General features: G+C 41.9%; 1 pseudogene; it reads left to right on the top strand.

Moving 5' to 3' along the window:
• Positions 1-9346: 9346 nt before the first annotated feature.
• Positions 9347-10302, top strand: LOC126625929 (uncharacterized; annotated as a pseudogene).
• Positions 10303-17112: the final 6810 nt, after the last annotated feature.

Genomic DNA, 17112 nt, shown 5'->3' on the forward strand with positions numbered 1-17112 from the left:
CTTCCAAATTGAATCATATTATTGCTACTTCATTATAAAACTTAGTTCATTCTTTCAAGTTTAGTCAACACTACTGCTAATCCACGTATGTTATCGGCCCCATTTTTATTAGAAAAATGGTATAAACGATATATGAAAAATGTGGTAAATGTAAGTAGCTTTACTCTTTCATCTTTTCATGTTTGAAAGGATAATATTTATATTGCTCTACATTGTAATTTGGAAAAGCCACCTGCTTCAAAGAGAGCTGTCTCCGTCTTGTTGACGTATTTTTTATTCTCTCAGCCTATTTTTGACTTATCTCATAACAAAAACAAAGATTAGGTGCTTTTGTTTAACATCACTAACTTTTATTAGACCGGACTACATATTAGTGTAGTCTTATGTTTGTTACGTGCTTGAACTTAGTTCACTGAGATTAAAAAGAATGTCTTAACGAGATCCCTGAAAAACAAAGGACTGCTAATCTCGTCTTCTCCTCCATTTTTGGCCTACCCTTATTCTAATTTTTGACAACCATAAGTTTTGAGTGGGACATGTAAAAACAAGTGTATTTGCAGAGAGGATGATGCAAGTAGCAAATGACGGGAATTAAAACAAGCTTCAAAGTTGGATATAACACATTGTTAAGCAAAATAGAAATCAGAGGAAATTACATTTTATCACCTCAGATTTGAGATTTATTACAACCTCATACAATATCTTCAAAACATTTCACTTTCATACCGTACTATTTTATCTTAATATAATACATCTGTTACATTTTTCATCCATTGATCTGTTAAGAGCTGTGGCAGCCACATTTGTGCCACGTGGCAAAAAAAAATATTTATTCATTAAAAATATTATACTAATTTATCCTTAAAAAAAAAAAAAAAAACAAACTGAAACCCACCTCCCCGCAAACAAACCCAGAAACCTTCCCCCCCTCCCCCTCCCCGACCCACCTCCCTTTCCTCCACTCTCTTCACCTCCCTTCCCATCCAAAAGCCCACCCCACCTTTTCGGAGAAGACGCACCAACGGCAGTGGCAGTGGGTTTTTTTTATCTGATTTGTGCTCAAATTTTGGGGTTCTGGTTGTTAAATTTGTTCTTTCGAGGGTTCTGTGAACTAGGCAGAAGACATTGGATTTTGCCTGGAAATTTTGAATTAGGGTTTTCTGACATTTGACTTGGGATTGTATTTTTGTAATGTAATGGTAGCAGGGGAGGTGGGGGTGGGGTGGGATGGGGTGGGTTTTTGGATGGGAGGGGTGGTGAAGAGAGTGGAGGAGAAGGAGGCGGGTCGGGGGGAAGGTTTCTGGGTTTGTTTACGGGGGTGAGGGGTTGTGGGGAGGTGGGTTTCAATTTTTTTTTGTGTGTGTGTGTGTTTTTTTTTTTTAAGGGTAAATTAGTATAATATTTTTAATGAATAAAAAAAAATTTGCCACGTGGCACAAATGTGGCTGCCACGTCAGCTCTTAACGGATCAATAGATGAAAAATGTAACAGATGTATTATATTGAAATAAAATAGTATGTGAGGTATGAAAGTGAAATGCTTTGAAGATGTTGTATGAGGTTATAATAGACCTCAAATCTGAGGTGATAAAGTGTAATTTATCCTAGAAAGAAATAAGCCTTGGCCTCGCCAAAAAAAAAAAAGCCTCGCCATATTCCCAATCTTAAAACTTTCTTAACATCCGATTTGCATGATTACACTTCCTTCTCAAGACCAAACTCATAAATCCGACGCTAAAATTTTTTGGGCTAACCTTCTGGAGAAAAGGGCGCTGAATTTTTTTAATATTTTGAGTTACAAAGTGACGAAATTTCTAGATACTTTTCACTTGTGCGAGTCTGAGAACTTACTTCTGCGACTACTCGACTTTTGTGAGTTTTTATCCCTACAAAATCTCCTTAACTTAAAAGCCTCATCTATTTGTCACTTTACTATGGTCTAGTTTTAGGTTAGAATTTCGCCAAAAATGAATTTAAAATACATTATTACTAGTCAATTGAGGTTAAGCCCACTTTTCCCTTTAGTGTAGATAATATCGTTTGTTCAAAAAAAATCGAGTAGTTACGGAGATAGACTCCAAGATAGAGTATGTTTAAGTTAAAGAGATTTTGTCGGAATAAGAACTCACAAAAGTCGAATAGTCGGAAAAGTAAATTCTTAAACTCGCACAAATGAAAAGTATCTCAATATTTCGCCACTTAGAAACAAAAAAATTCAAAATATCGAAAACTCCGGAAGGTTCCATCAGAAATTTTTTTAGTGTAAGATTTACTGTTTGGTCTTTGGAAGGAAGCATAATCATGCAAACAGTATGTTTGGAAGCAGGTTTAATTATGCAAACATGATTTTTGGAAAAAAAAAAAAAATTAATCACCTACCTGCTCCCTTACTCCCTCGATCTCATCTGCTCTTTTATGTTTGGAAGCAGGTTTAATTATGCAAACATGATTTTTGGAAGAAAAAAAAATTAATCACTTACCCGCTCCCTTACTCCCTCGATCTCATCTGCTCTTTTATCAACCTAACCCTCAACCCTTCTAATTACTCAACACACACCAAGTCTCTGTAGCGGGGAAGGTTGTGCTGCTCTTGGAGTGCATGTTGCTGTTGGAATATAATTATGATGACATGGTTTCTACAGTATGTATAATCATGTGTGAAAGTACACCATAACAATATTGGTGTATTGTTATGGTTTACCAATATACGTTTGATTCTAGTTAAATTATATTTTTAATTAGTTCATTCTAAGGGATATGATTATTTGATATAACTGAATAGTGGCATTCAACGGAGAGAAGTTACCACTCCTCCAAAAATGGTACTTCATATTTATATATTCACCAAATTCTTTTTTTGTCAAAGCATTCAATTTCAATGTATAAATGTTCTCACTCTCTTATTCATATCCTCATATCATATTGTGATCGATCAGTCTCGCAATCTTGTTCACTACCCTATTTTCATCATTGGCCTCAAAGCTAGTTTTTTCGTGAATCGTAACAATTCGCCCAATTTTCCAAGAATGTCTCATAGTACATTTGAGACTTCCTCTTCGTCAAGTGACGAATCCAACAACGCTATTACTGATTTTTACCTTGAAAAGAAATTAGGGTGGATAAGGAGAATATTGAACCAACATTTTGATCAAGAGTTTGGAGTCGGAATCGGAGAACTTTCCTGCATAACCCAAAACTACCGCGAACACCAAATTGTTCAAACATTACAGACTATTTGAAATCTCATCCTACAATCCGTGTAAACTCAGGCTGAATTAACCCATTTTGAAACTTGTTCCCTCATTTGCACTAGTTCAATTGCCAGAGAATAAAGGACCGTCTGAAATTTGCGCCAATTCATCGTTCCAATTCGTCCTGAGTCGATGCCTAAATTCAATTTTCAAAATTAAAAAAGTAGGGTTAATCTCTTTTTACTACCTTCATGTTTCGTGGTTTTCAACATTTAGTACATCAAGTTATTTTCGTCCCAGAGTCATACCTAAAGTGTAAATTTTGGGACATTCTCATACATCCGTTAATCAAACCGTTAAGTCCCCAGTTAACTGATGATATGGCGCTCATTTGGACAATGACTGGACGCCACGTGGAAATTAAAAATTCAAAAAAAATTAAAAATTAATTCATTATAAATAATAAATAAACAATAAAAACCCTAAAAGCTTCCCCGTATTCTACCTTTCCCATTTCTTTACTCTGCAACGCCAACACCCCCCCCCACCCCCCCCCCCCCCGGCGCACCCTCTCCCTCCCTTCTCTATTCTTCAACCTGCACCCGTTCCCTTCCTTCTCTCTTCCATCCTCTTCTGCAATCCGTTCGCCAAGTCTCCCTCCCGCCGTTGTGACTTGGGTTCCCCCTTCTTCTCATGTAATTGTTATCTGGGTCCTCTTTTCTTTCCCCAATTCCAGAAGTAGTTCTATTTGTTCCTGATCAAATATTTGAAATTCTCAACTGAGTTTGGTTTTCGATCTCCATCTCTTTTTTTTTTCCTTCTTCTTCTTCTTCTTCTTATTCTTCTTCTTTTTCTGGGTTGGGGGGGGGGGTAAAAGGACGAACTGGGTTTGGTTTTTTAAGGACGAACTGAGTTTTGTTATTTTGTTTTTCTTTTTTTTTTCCTTCTTCTTCTACTTCTTTTGGGTTTTTTTTTGGGGGGGGGGGGTGGGACGTATTGGGTTTGTGTTTTTCCTTCTTCTTCTTCTGGGTTGGGTGCGGGACTGGGTTTTTTTTTCCTTCTTCTTCTTCTTCTGGGTTGGGGGGCAGGGGGAGAAAAGATGTGGTTTTATTTTAACTTTTACTTAATTCATTTTTTTAATGACACATGGCGTCTAGTCATTGTCTACATGGGCGCCACGTCATTACTGAAAGAGAGAATTAATAGTTTGACTAACAGATGTATGAAATTGTCCCAAAATTAAGACTTTAGATATGATTTTGGAACAAAAAAAACTTGATGTACAAAATATTGAAAACCACGAAACATGAGGATGGTAAACAGAGATTAACCAAAAATGTAATTCAAATTTCACCCCAATATGAGAAACGTTTGACGGCATCGCAGCATCACTGTTGACCAATTGGATCCCCAGAGTTGCCCCATTTTCTTCAATTTGGTCGCCGGATCCGAAATATCTACCATCGCCAAAACAACTAGTTCACAATTCTTCACTCACCAATCTACACCCACGCATTCTAAACCCACTGAAAAATTACCCAGAAAGCTGATTCATAATTGAAAATTCAATTTAAAATTAGAATCTGCAATATCAAGCTCACCAGAATCGCCGTCTGCATCCTCGTCCGTGGTTTCATTGTCTGCATCCTACTCCGGTGTTTCGCCGCTCACACTTTCTGCTGTGGTCTACCGTCGCATCCTGCAGAGTCATCGCATACAACAGTCTTACCCTCCAAGGCGAATCGTTTTTCAGCCGTAAGTGGTTTTCCACCAAGCAACATACCAATTTCTCAGAGGAAGGAAAGTGGCAAACAGGAATCAAACACCAATTTGTAATGATTTTGTTTGAATTCTAAGAAAGAATTTGGTTGTCATATAAACGCGACGAATTCTTTTCTGGATTTCGAACGAAATCCTTGCAAATTGGTGTGTCTTGTCACTTTCTTTCTGTTCGTCGCAGGAGTTTCCGTCGGGGATGACTTCCTGGCCAACGAGCACACAGCTCCCCTGGGAGGTCGGCGCCGGTTGAGGGCTGCTGTCGGGCTTCTGCTTTCTTATCGGGCTTAGTCGGGCAAGTCTCGTTGGGCAGGTCTTGATCGGGCAAGACTCTTCGGGCAAGGCTCGTCGGGCTGTGCTGAAAGAGAAGGACAGAGTTAATTTGAAAGGTGCCTTTGTGGGGCCTTAGGTATAGGCCTTGAGGCTCACAGTCAAGATTAACTTTGTAGGTGCTCAGGCGTGCCACTGCCATCTTCAGTATGGCAGATGTTGAATAGATGTCAAGTTTTAGTTGCGAATACGCATATGCCCGAGAAACCGTGTTTAGATATAACAAGTGCCTTTGTGGGGCCTTAGGTGTAGGCCTTGAGGCTTCCTGTTAAACTAAACCAGTACTTGAACATATCATATTTGAATTCATGTTTGTCGGAGTCTTATAACTATTATATTTCAGATTATCCGAGTCTGAGAGGTAGAGCGAACCCAAATAGGTGCCTTTGTGGGGCCTTAGGTGTAGGCCTTAAGGCTTCCCATTAGAGTCCGTTCTTATACTCAAACCAACTAGACCGCAGAATAGAATGAATCCAAATAAGTGCCTTTGTGGGGCCTTAGGTGTAGGCCTTGAGGCTTCCTATCAGAATTCATTCCATACTTAAGCGTTCTATGATAATCATGATATAATAGAAACAAAACCAAGAGGTAGGTCGATTACTTGCGCCCCAAGTAACTTCGGACTTCTCGTTTATCAAGGATTGTCGTGGATGGGTTAAGTCCACATAAAGTTCTTTTTTATGCCTTGAGGCCAAGGACTTTTAAACTGATCAGATTTACATGCCCGAGGGCTTAGGACTTGGATCTGATTTGAATACTGAAGATATATTCAAATCGGGTTCAAGTACTGAAAAAGCTTTATCATCATGATTTTGCTAGAAGTAACTTGCATATAACTGGAAGTATACAACATATTGCTAGACTTTTAAGGAAAGAAGAGACAAAGACAGAACAAAGCAGGTCGGGCAAGATTAAACCTTATCAGTTAAGGCTGGTCTTCTTGCAAGTCCCTATCTTTGTGTTTCTGTCAAAGGTCTGAAAGCTTAGAGGGAGGGAGGAAAGGAGAATACAAAAGGTGAATCGATACTACAACAAGTTTTGAACAAGGTAGCAGAGCTATTACAGAGGTTAGAAGAAAAGGTTATCCCGCGGGGGATAAAGGCTTGTCCCGAATGGGATGAAGGCTTGGGCTGACTACAGCTTCGTTTGGAGGCAAATATGGCTTTTGAGCAGAGTTTTGGCTTGCATTTGTTTGTTTGTTTGAGTGTGTTTAATCCTGTCTTCTCTTCCTCCTTTTATAGAGGACTTGGTTTGGCTTCCTGTAGCAGCAGCTTTGCCCGAATGCGGTTTGAGAGTGATGACTCATCAGCTTTATTACATAAATGCCACCCTAAAGTACTTTATGGGCTGTACAGTCTGATTAGTCTACACCACTTGGTCCTTGGGGTAGGTAAGCAAGTAGCCTTTTTCCTGCCCCCCTAAGTTTCGTCCGGGCCTTCTGTTGGGCCGACTCCATCCTTGAGCCCAAATTCCAGTTTTAACCCAAACAGTGCCCCCTTCAATTGATATTAAACCTGGAATTCCAGGCGCCAATATTAATTGAAAGAGACTCCTTATTAAACCCACGAATCCCTCGCGATTGAACTTCTTATTTTTCCGTGTTCCGTAGAAAGAAATCCTTCTGCGATTAAAAACTTTCCTACTTCTCCCTACCATTCCTCTCTGTTGCCCGACAAGGTTGCATCTTCTTCTTTCTTGTTTTTCTCTCTCTCGACCTTCATCAAATGGCTTCAGGATCCAGCCAAACCTTACCATCTTACGAGTCCGGCGACGGAATCGCCACTCTACGCCGTCTACTTAATGGGCTGCATCGCCCGCGGGCAGGTTTGCATTCTGAGTTATTCTTTGAGACGCATGGGGTACAGTCATTGGGTCCCGCCTGGATTTCTCGGGTCCCCTCAGTAGTGGAAAGCAACATGCCTAGGGAGAACTGGTTTACCCCAAATCCCTATTTGGCCGGGTCGAGCATCTCTTCCTCTAAATGGTCATTGCATCGTCGAGGCTTTCCCTTGATGAATGATCCTACCTGGACCCAGTGGGTTGACGAATTAGAGCCTTCCTTCAAGCAGAAATGGATGAGTAACGGTATTTATGAACTAATTATGCTTTCGAAGACTTCCGTTGTCTCCAAGCCCGAATTGCTTACTTCTGCCCTCCTCTTTTGGAATACGGGCACAAATACCTTCGATTTCCGTATGGGCCCCATGTCTCCCACCATTCTTGATATGGCCCAGGTCTTCGGTTTAAGGCCATCGGGCAGGATAGTGGACGTTACTCAAGACTGGGTTCCGTCCCCTACCACCGGGAGCTCGAGTTCATCCTCTCCCTTCCTTCCTCTGAGCTATAACTCCGCCACTTTCAAGAGTTATGGGACCTCCTTTAAAGGATTCATTCCTTTCGTAAAGGAAAATTTTGGGGCAGGCTCCCCTCGGGCTGACAAAGATCAAGAGCATATGTACTTTCTTCTATACTGCCTCAACAAGCACGTCTTCCCCAATAAATCTAAAGGAGTGAGGGTAGAATGGATCCCCTTGGTAGAGGTTCTTCACAATTTTAATGATGTAGCCACAGGTCCATTCCTTCTTTCCCATCTCTATCACCTTCTTTTTGAAATGACTCGAGATGAGCCATTCGAGACCAACTTGAATGGACCTATCTGGATGATACAAATCTGGCTGCAATGGTATTTTCCAGAATTTCGGGCTGCTAATGTGGAGTTCCCAGAGGGTGTGGCTCCTGCCCGAATTCTGGCTGGAACTCCCCCTGTAGATCATTCTACCTTTGCCTGCTTTTACTTTTTCAGAGTCTGCAGGACTCGATCAGACTTGGAATGGGGTGCGTCAGTCTTGAGAAGATATCCTTGGTTCTCTGACCAAGCCCTCCAAGATGCCCCTGGTGAAGATGCTACACCCTTTTGCAGGGAAAAGTTTATCAGCTGCATTCAACCGAGAGACTTGGCCTGGGGGGTTCGAGGCAATAGATATGATCGAGGCTTGGAAGTGTACCATCCTAACTTCTGCAGCAGGCAGTTAGGATTTAGGCAAGCCATACTTGTCCCATTCTTCGACTCTGTCCATTGTGGCACCTCATTCCGGTTACAAACCCTAACTGAAGTGACATTCCTAGCCGCCCGACGCAGCCTTGATGTAATGAGTCAAGCAACCCGAAATTCCGTCATTCTTAATTTTGAATATACCTCGCTGTTCTCTTCTTGGTGGGAGGATAAATGGACTAGAAAGTATGGAGAAGACTTGAATGCGGCTCACGATCGTATCTTTAACCAGCTTTCTCTTAAATCATATCCTGGCTCGGGCGAGCTTGCAAATTGGAAGGAGATGATCAAAGAGAAAAACCGGTTACTTCTGATAGGTATATCTCCTTCCATCTGATTTTGTTTCTCCTCTGATGTCTATCTTTCCTTACTTTTGCTTGATTCTGCAGCTCTAGTGGATATTGAATCTGAAGCCATTGAATCAGAGAATGACTCCGCTGATGCTGTAGTTCTTCATGGTGCTGCCGCAGAGGCTGAGAGACGAGAAGCCGGGGAGGGGACGGATGTCTCAGAATCCATTGGGGATTCAGGAGCCAAAGGAACGCCCAAGGCAATCACCAAAGCCCCCAAGCGAAAGAAAGCGGCCATGACTAAAGATTCAAACCCTGATTCTACACCTCTTCCAACAACCACAAGACCAACCCTCACTAGAAAGAGTAAGCGGGCAAGGATTACTATTCCTCTTGAATCATCAGTCCCATCTGCTCCAGTTCCTGAGGCAGGCAGAAATAAGCAACAATCATCAAGTGAGTTTCTTTTTCTATATCAAACTGCTACCTTTCTCCTTTATCTAATTGTCCCTTTTATCGATCAACAGGACCTCAAGCATCTAAAAGGCCAATCCTTGCTTCTAAGGAGGAACCACTAAGGGCCGCTATGCTTAAAAAGGCCGAAGAATTGCGAAACACCACCCTCCGGGAACTCGAGGTATGGCTGATATTATTATATACTTCCTTACTTTCATACAACTCTAAATTTGATTACTCTAACTCAGGTTGCAAGAGAGGAAAGACTCTCTTCACCCGAGGCTTCTCCACAACCTGCCCGAGAGAAAAACCTTTCCTCCTCCCATACCAATCCTGCTGAGGTATTTTCTCTACTTTTTGGATATCTCTCCAATTTATGGATCTAACGGCTAAGGTATTTTCTCTCCTTCTATTTTGTTTTCCTAGGCTGGTGCATCTGCCTCCTTGCCTAGTCATGGACCTCCTCTGAGATCTATGACTTCTTCTACTGCTCTGGATGCGACCCCGTCTTCTCAATTTGATCCATCCACATGAGTTATGTTGCATTTTGTGGATGAGGATGATACCTTGGTAAGTTATTATTTCCTTATTGAAACTCTGCACATGGCTACCCAATTAACTCCTATTCATGTTTCCTGCAGCCGTCTCCAGTATATGAGCCACCTCCCTCACTAGTTGTTTCGGATAAGGAACCCATAGTTCCTGAGATCCCTGTTACTTCAGATGCAGCAATTCCGTAAACGTTCGCTTGCCCGGCTGTTGATGAACCTCTTTCTCCTTCTCATGATCAGGCTCAGGTATTGGAATATTTTTCTTCTTGCTTTTTCCTCTGGTAACCTTTTTACTGACAATTACTGCCTTCTTTGGATATTTCTAGGACGCTGGTACAGGTTCAGGCGCAGCTCTCTCCTCTCCTGTTGGTGGTGAAGGATCTCCTCCTCAACAAAGAGTTAGTATATTCTCTGTTGAAACTCCGGGGCTGAGTCAAGTAGGTTTCTTCTCTCCAGAGCCCATTTCTTTCTTTGACTTGTGTTCAGTTTATCTCGACCTGATCCTTTGGTTTTTGCAGCAAGCTCCAAAAGAAACTTCCCCTCTTCCATTGGCCCGTAAATCAAAGCGCTCTCATCCTCATTCATCTTCTGGAGGTATTGATACTTCCCCCTCTGGAGTTGAGCAGACTAAACAGACAGATATTGCCCCCTCAATAGGCATTATCTCATCGGAGGGAACTGTCACGCCGGACCCTCCTCCTTTCCCATCCTCTGACCCTGCTAAGTTGCCCAAACTCTTTGAAGTGCTCGGGCGACTTGAGACGCGGTTGAAATCTTCAAAGTAGCCTTCGGCAACCTCCATATCCTCAGAGCAACGGCAAATCCTTCAGGAATGGGCAAAGAAAGAATTCACTGCATCATTCAGTCTCAAGGCTCTTTGTGATCTTGAGAAGGTCATAACCAAATTTTTCAAAACTGGTCGTTTGTCCAAGCCTCAGCACGATTCTTTTCTCTCATTCTTCGAGAACTCGAGGGCTTTTAGGGAACAATACCAGAGAGCGGATAGACAGGCTAACCGAGCAAAATGCTTTATGGAGAAGGAATCAAACTCTTCTACCCAAGTTAACTGGCTAATGGAAGAAAGTATGCAGACCAAAGAAAGGGTTAAAGTGGTTTCTTTTGAAATCCAGAAGTTAGAAGAGCAATTGATTGCCCTTAAGGCAGAACAAGCAACTCTTCTAGATACCCTTGAACACCAAATCGAAGGGGTAGAAGAAGCAACTTCGGAGTTAGAGCAGGCTAAGTCCGAACTTGTAAATAGCCATACTATCTTGGCCGAACCTAATAGGATTTTTGCCATCATGCGGACATATCATTCTAGAATAATCACTCTATGTGAAGATGTAAAGTTTTTAGAATAGAATGATTTGTAAGAATGATTTGTATTGGAATGGATATGTAATTTGCTCCCTGCTTTGCTCTGTTTGAACTGGCTTCGGGCAATTCTTTGCCCCCTTGTCTACTTGTTTTTCTTCTCCACCTTTATTGTTGGCGACCTTAGAATCTGACCCTGGTCCCCTGGTCCCTTCATGGCACTTTTACTCAGCCGATAACCCTGGCTCCTTAAAAAATGAGGTTGATCATATTGATAGGAGCCTCCGGGAAAGGGTTAGTGTCCACCATCATACTGGTCTGGGGTGAATCAAGTAGCAGTTTCCCCTTCACTATAAGATCTTGTACCCAATCTCTAAACTGGACACAATTAACTATAGAGTGGTTGAAGGTATAATGCAGTTTGCAATACTTCTTCCCCCTGAGTTCTTCGGGTTTGGGCATCTTTTTGGCACTGTCGGGCAAAAATTACTCTTGCCCACACCAGTTCTTCGTAGATCTCCGGTGCCTTGGTTAAATCGAACGAATAACTCTGATACTTTGGGGGTTTCATGGGGACGAAACCACCATCATTCATTACAATCTTCTGATCCTTGACAGGTTGGACTAACCCTTTGATCGTCAATGGTTTGAAAGGTGTGGTCATCTCAGCAGCACATACATCTATATTTTCTTCCTCATGACCATCCTCGCGTTCGGGCCTGGTTTCTCCCACCTCCACATGGTGAATAGTAGCCTTGCTTTTGTAGAAGGGGGACTTTGGAAGTATGTTTCACTTGCTGTTCTTCTTGCAACAGCCTTTCATACTTCGTGGCAGCAATCACGAGTTCTTGCAGCTCATTAAACTGTGCATCATAAAACCTTTTTCTCAAAGGTAATTTTAAAGCCCTTTAAGCAATGGATATGAGTTGTGCTTGGTTGATAGGGAATTGACATCTCATCCTTGTCCTCCTGAACCTCATCATGAAGTCTTCAGTGGACTCATGATCATACTGTTTTACTTCCACCAAATCATTGATGGTCAATTCTGGCTTTATTCTATAGAACTGTTCATGGAAAGCCATCTCCATTTGCCCCTAGTTGGCAATAGAGTTGGGGGGCAATAGAGAATACCATTGAGATGCCAACCCTGCTAATGAATTTCCAAACAACCTCAATTTGTAGTTTGGATTGTCTTCATACGCCACACAATGATTAGAGAATTTGAAAATATGGTCTCTGGAAGACACACTGCTGTATTCACCTGTGAAGGTTGGGAATGCGGGCATCTTGAAATTGAGAGGGAATGGATTCAACTCGTCGATATATTCAGGATATGGCTTCTGATAAGTAATCCTAAATACTGGGCGAGCCCGCGGCTGGGCGTTTTGAGTCACCGTTCTTCTTAACTCAGCCAATTCTTCCCTTTGTTGTTGAGTGGCTAAATTATCATTATGACCGATGATAGCTGATTCAATCTTCGGGCTTCGGTCATTGCCTGCATTCACTTCCCTCCTAGGTTCGGGCTTTCTCCAGTTAGATCCTCCACCTTTATTGACCATCGGGGTTGGCCTATAGGGTGGAGGTTTATCTGAAGTAGTAGTAGTAGTACCCTTCCCACTAGTTTCTCCCATCATCACTGGCAGTCCGAACCTTATTCTTTCTTGTTCGTTCTGCCTCCTATTATTAAATGATAATAATGGGAAGCTGGGAAACTCCTTCTCCGGAACTGGCTCTATCACTGGTTGACTTTCTTCAGGAATCGCCTTCTTCTTTCCCCTATCCCTTTCTTCTTCTAGTAATGGGAATAAGGGAATGATTGGCTCATTTCTCGTGATAACCTGACTCATTCCACTTCCTTGAGCATCCTTTGGAGTAGAGAACTCCAAATCCAGCCTTCTTTGTAGATTCCCTGTAAGCATACAGAGTCTGCTCACTTCTCCCTTCGTCTCCAGGGAGATTCTTTCCATGCTCTTTAACACTTGAATCATCGTAGCTTACAGCTTTTCATTAGTTCCCTTTCCTTGTGATTTTTCAGATGCAGTCGGGCTGTCTGAGACCATCTGTCCGGATGGGGAAGAAGGATTTTCCGAATGTTCAGCCATTTGGAGAAGACCTTTCTTGAATTCTTTCTTGGCAAGTTTATGGTTTTTCTTTTTGGACATGCAATAGTATAAATCCCACCGGGTGTGCCAAAACTATGTTCGTCGCAGGAGTTTCCGTCGGGGATGACTTCCTGGCCAACGAGCACACAGCTCCCCTGGGAGGTCGGCGCCGGTTGAGGGCTGCTGTCGGGCTTCTGCTTTCTTATCGGGCTTAGTCGGGCAGGTCTTGATCGGGCAAGACTCTTCGGGCAAGGCTCGTCGGGCTGTGCTGAAAGAGAATGACAAAGTTAATTTGAAAGGTGCCTTTGTGGGGCCTTAGGTATAGGCCTTGAGGCTCACAGTCAAGATTAACTTTGTAGGTGCTCAGGCGTGCCACTGCCATCTTCAGTATGGCAGATGTTGAATAGATGTCAAGTTTTAGTTGCGAATACGCATATGCCCGAGAAACCGTGTTTAGATATAACAAGTGCCTTTGTGGGGCCTTAGGTGTAGGCCTTGAGGCTTCCTGTTAAACTAAACCAGTACTTGAACATATCATATTTGAATTCATGTTTGTCGGAGTCTTATAACTATTATATTTCAGATTATCCGAGTCTGAGAGGTAGAGCGAACCCAAATAGGTGCCTTTGTGGGGCCTTAGGTGTAGGCCTTGAGGCTTCCCATTAGAGTCCGTTCTTATACTCAAACCAACTAGACCGCAGAATAGAATGAATCCAAATAAGTGCCTTTGTGGGGCCTTAGGTGTAGGCCTTGAGGCTTCCTATCAGAATTCATTCCATACTTGAGCGTTCTATGATAATCATGATATAATAGAAACAAAACCAAGAGGTAGGTCGATTAATTGCGCCCCAAGTAACTTCGGACTTCTCGTTTATCAAGGATTGTCGTGGATGGGTTAAGTCCACATAAAGTTCTTTTTTATGCCTTGAGGCCAAGGACTTTTAAACTGATCAGATTTACATGCCCGAGGGCTTAGGACTTGGATCTGATTTGAATACTGAAGATATATTCAAATCGGGTTCAAGTACTGAAAAAGTTTTATCATCATGATTTTGCTAGAAGTAACTTGCATATAACTGGAAGTATACAACATATTGCTAGACTTTTAAAGAAAGAAGAGACAAAGACAGAACAAAGCAGGTCGGGCAAGATTAAACCTTATCAGTTAAGGCTGGTCTTCTTGCAAGTCCCTATCTTTGTGTTTCTGTCAAAGGTCTGAAAGCTTAGAGGGAGGGAGGAAAGGAGAATACAAAAGGTGAATCGATATTACAGCAAGTTTTGAACAAGGTAGCAGAGCTATTACAGAGGTTAGAAGAAAAGGTTATCCCGCGGGGGATAAAGGCTTGTCCCGAATGGGATGAAGGCTTGGGCTGACTACAGCTTCGTTTGGAGGCAAATATGGCTTTTGAGCAGAGTTTTGGCTTGCATTTGTTTGTTTGTTTGAGTGTGTTTAATCCTGTCTTCTCTTCCTCCTTTTATAGAGGACTTGGTTTGGCTTCCTGTAGCAGCAGCTTTGCCCGAATACGGTTTGAAAGTGATGACTCATCAGCTTTATTACATAAATGCCACCCTAAAGTACTTTATGGGCTGTACAGTCTGATTAGTCTACACCACTTGGTCCTTGGGGTAGGTAAGCAAGTGGCCTTTTTCCTGCCCCCCTAAGTTTTGTCCGGGCCTTCTGTTGGGCCGACTCCATCCTTGAGCCCAAATTCCAATTTTAACCCAAACACTTTCCTCTGAGAAATCAGTTCGCATCCTAGTGGAAAGTCACAGACTGATGAAATGATTCGCCTTGAATAGTGGAAAGTCACAGACAGATGAAACGATTCGCCTTGAAGGGTATTGTGGGATGCTGAGACCACGGCGGAGGGTGTGGACGGTGAAACCCCAGAGAAAGATGATGATGATGAGACCACGGAGAAGGATACATGCAGTTTTGGTGTGTTTGATGTTGCAAATTTTGTTTTTGACTTGAATTTTCAATTATCAATTAGTTTTCTGAGTAATTTTTCAATGAGTGTAGATTGGTGAGTGAGACACTATGAACTAGTTGCGTTGGCGATGGTAGATATTGACCAAATTGAAGGAAATAGGCCAACGCTAAGTGATTTTAATTGATCGACGACGAGGGTGCTATGTCCTCGATGTTTCTTGTATTGGACTGAAAGTTAAATATTGGTACAAACTTATAAAACAAGTACAACTTCAATTATATATATATATATATTTTTTTTTTTTTTTAATTTAAGGGAAGGGATCTCCATTTTTTTTTTAAATGGGTACACCCTCTTAACCATTAGATTTGACTTTAATGTTAATGGAATTATGTGGTTGAGATTAAATCATAGGTCATAGAATCTCAACCACAGAATTTCATTAAAACCAAGTCTAACGATCAAGAGTTGTCCTCATTTTTTTTTTTTGAAAAATGGGGATCCCTTTCCTTAAAGACTTCTTATATATATATATATATATATGTAATTACTAAATTGTTCATGTTTTTTTATTTGCGTAGTTTTGATGAGAGGGTTAGAATAGTAATTTTATGATATTTGGGTTGATAAACAGAGTTTTATTAATAGGTTGTTTAGATTATGAATGATTGATTGGATTCAGAAAAAATTTCCTAATGTTGTTGTATGAAAATAAGTTATTTTGGTTGAGAATTAACCTCCTTAATAGTACAATTATTTATTTCAAGCAAAAACTTAATCAAATTTAATAATTCAGCGTGTGGGAGCTAGTCAATAATGGATAGTTGGATACTTGGTTACTTACCCACATATGTGAGATGTGATCTTGTTGGAAACATTACAGAAACTAGCTCTCCTCCTCACTCTTATGATCATCAACTTTGTTTCACCACCGCCACCGCCGCCACTAGACGGAGGCAGCTCCAAGGATGTCGCGCACATGGGTTTGGATTCTGCGATGCTGCCGTAGTTCCTCGGCTTTCCCGGAGCTTTCTCCTACTGGAATGGAACCAAGGCGGAGGTTTGTAGCGGTGTAGTTAGCATCCACGGCGGCCCCAGTGGCTGGGAAGGAAGCGAGAACAGCGACAACGCCAGTGTTCTGCTTGGTTCTGACGCCATTGATACCTCTTATCGATTCTCTCTCAGAAAATATTCTCAAAATCTGTTTCGAAAAATAGAGATAGAGGATTGTCCAAAACTCAGTTTCCAAAAAACAGAGCGAGCTTCGTTTTCTTTTCAAGTCAGACTAAGATGTGATGCGTGAGTTTCTTTAGAGATGAGTTTGGAGGCGGTGGTGGAAGGTAGCTCTTGGTGCCTCTTCTTCACGAGAAATGAGGGAGAGAGAGGGGAGTTGGAGGCGGTGGTGGTGTTAGAGTTGTCCCAGGTTAGTGAGGGACAAAGTTTGCTATGTGCTTATATGGTATTGGGCTACTTCCTATATTGTCAATTGGTTTTATGGTGGAACCTCAATTTCATCATGGTATCAGAGCGGGTTGCCCTCGTGTGAAGCCAAACGGCCACATGCGCTCCACGTCACCCAGTTGTTGTCCACGTGTAGGCTTGAAAATCCGCCACACGTGCGGGGGCGTGTTGAGAGTTGTCTCACATTGGTGAGGGACAAGGTTTGCTATATGCTTATATAGTCTTGGGCTACTCTCCATATTGCCAATTGGTTTTATGGTGAAACCTCAATTTCATCAGGTGGAACATGAACTATTTTGAAGGGTAGTGAGCAAACGCACATGGCGTTTCTTCTTCACGAGAAAATGCAAGTTTCTATCGTTTTTCTTGCATGATGTTCGAAAAGACCTAAATACCCTTTTGTTAGTGCGGTTATAGGGTCCCACAGGCAAATTATCAGTCTAACACGATACCGCATACTAAGAAGGGGTGGGCGCGGTGCGGTTCGGTACGGTTTCGAGTGAAACCACAACCGAAACTGAAATTTTGTGCGGTGCGATTTTGAAGCCAAAACCGAAATGAAACCAAACCGTTTGGTTCGGTTCGGTGCGGTTTCAAACGGTTTCGGTTTGGTTTTTGAGAAAAAAATATACAATTTAAAATATACACTTATTTAT

This window comes from Malus sylvestris, chromosome 6 (genome assembly GCF_916048215.2).
Source record: "Malus sylvestris chromosome 6, drMalSylv7.2, whole genome shotgun sequence".
Classification (NCBI taxonomy): domain Eukaryota; kingdom Viridiplantae; phylum Streptophyta; class Magnoliopsida; order Rosales; family Rosaceae; genus Malus; species Malus sylvestris.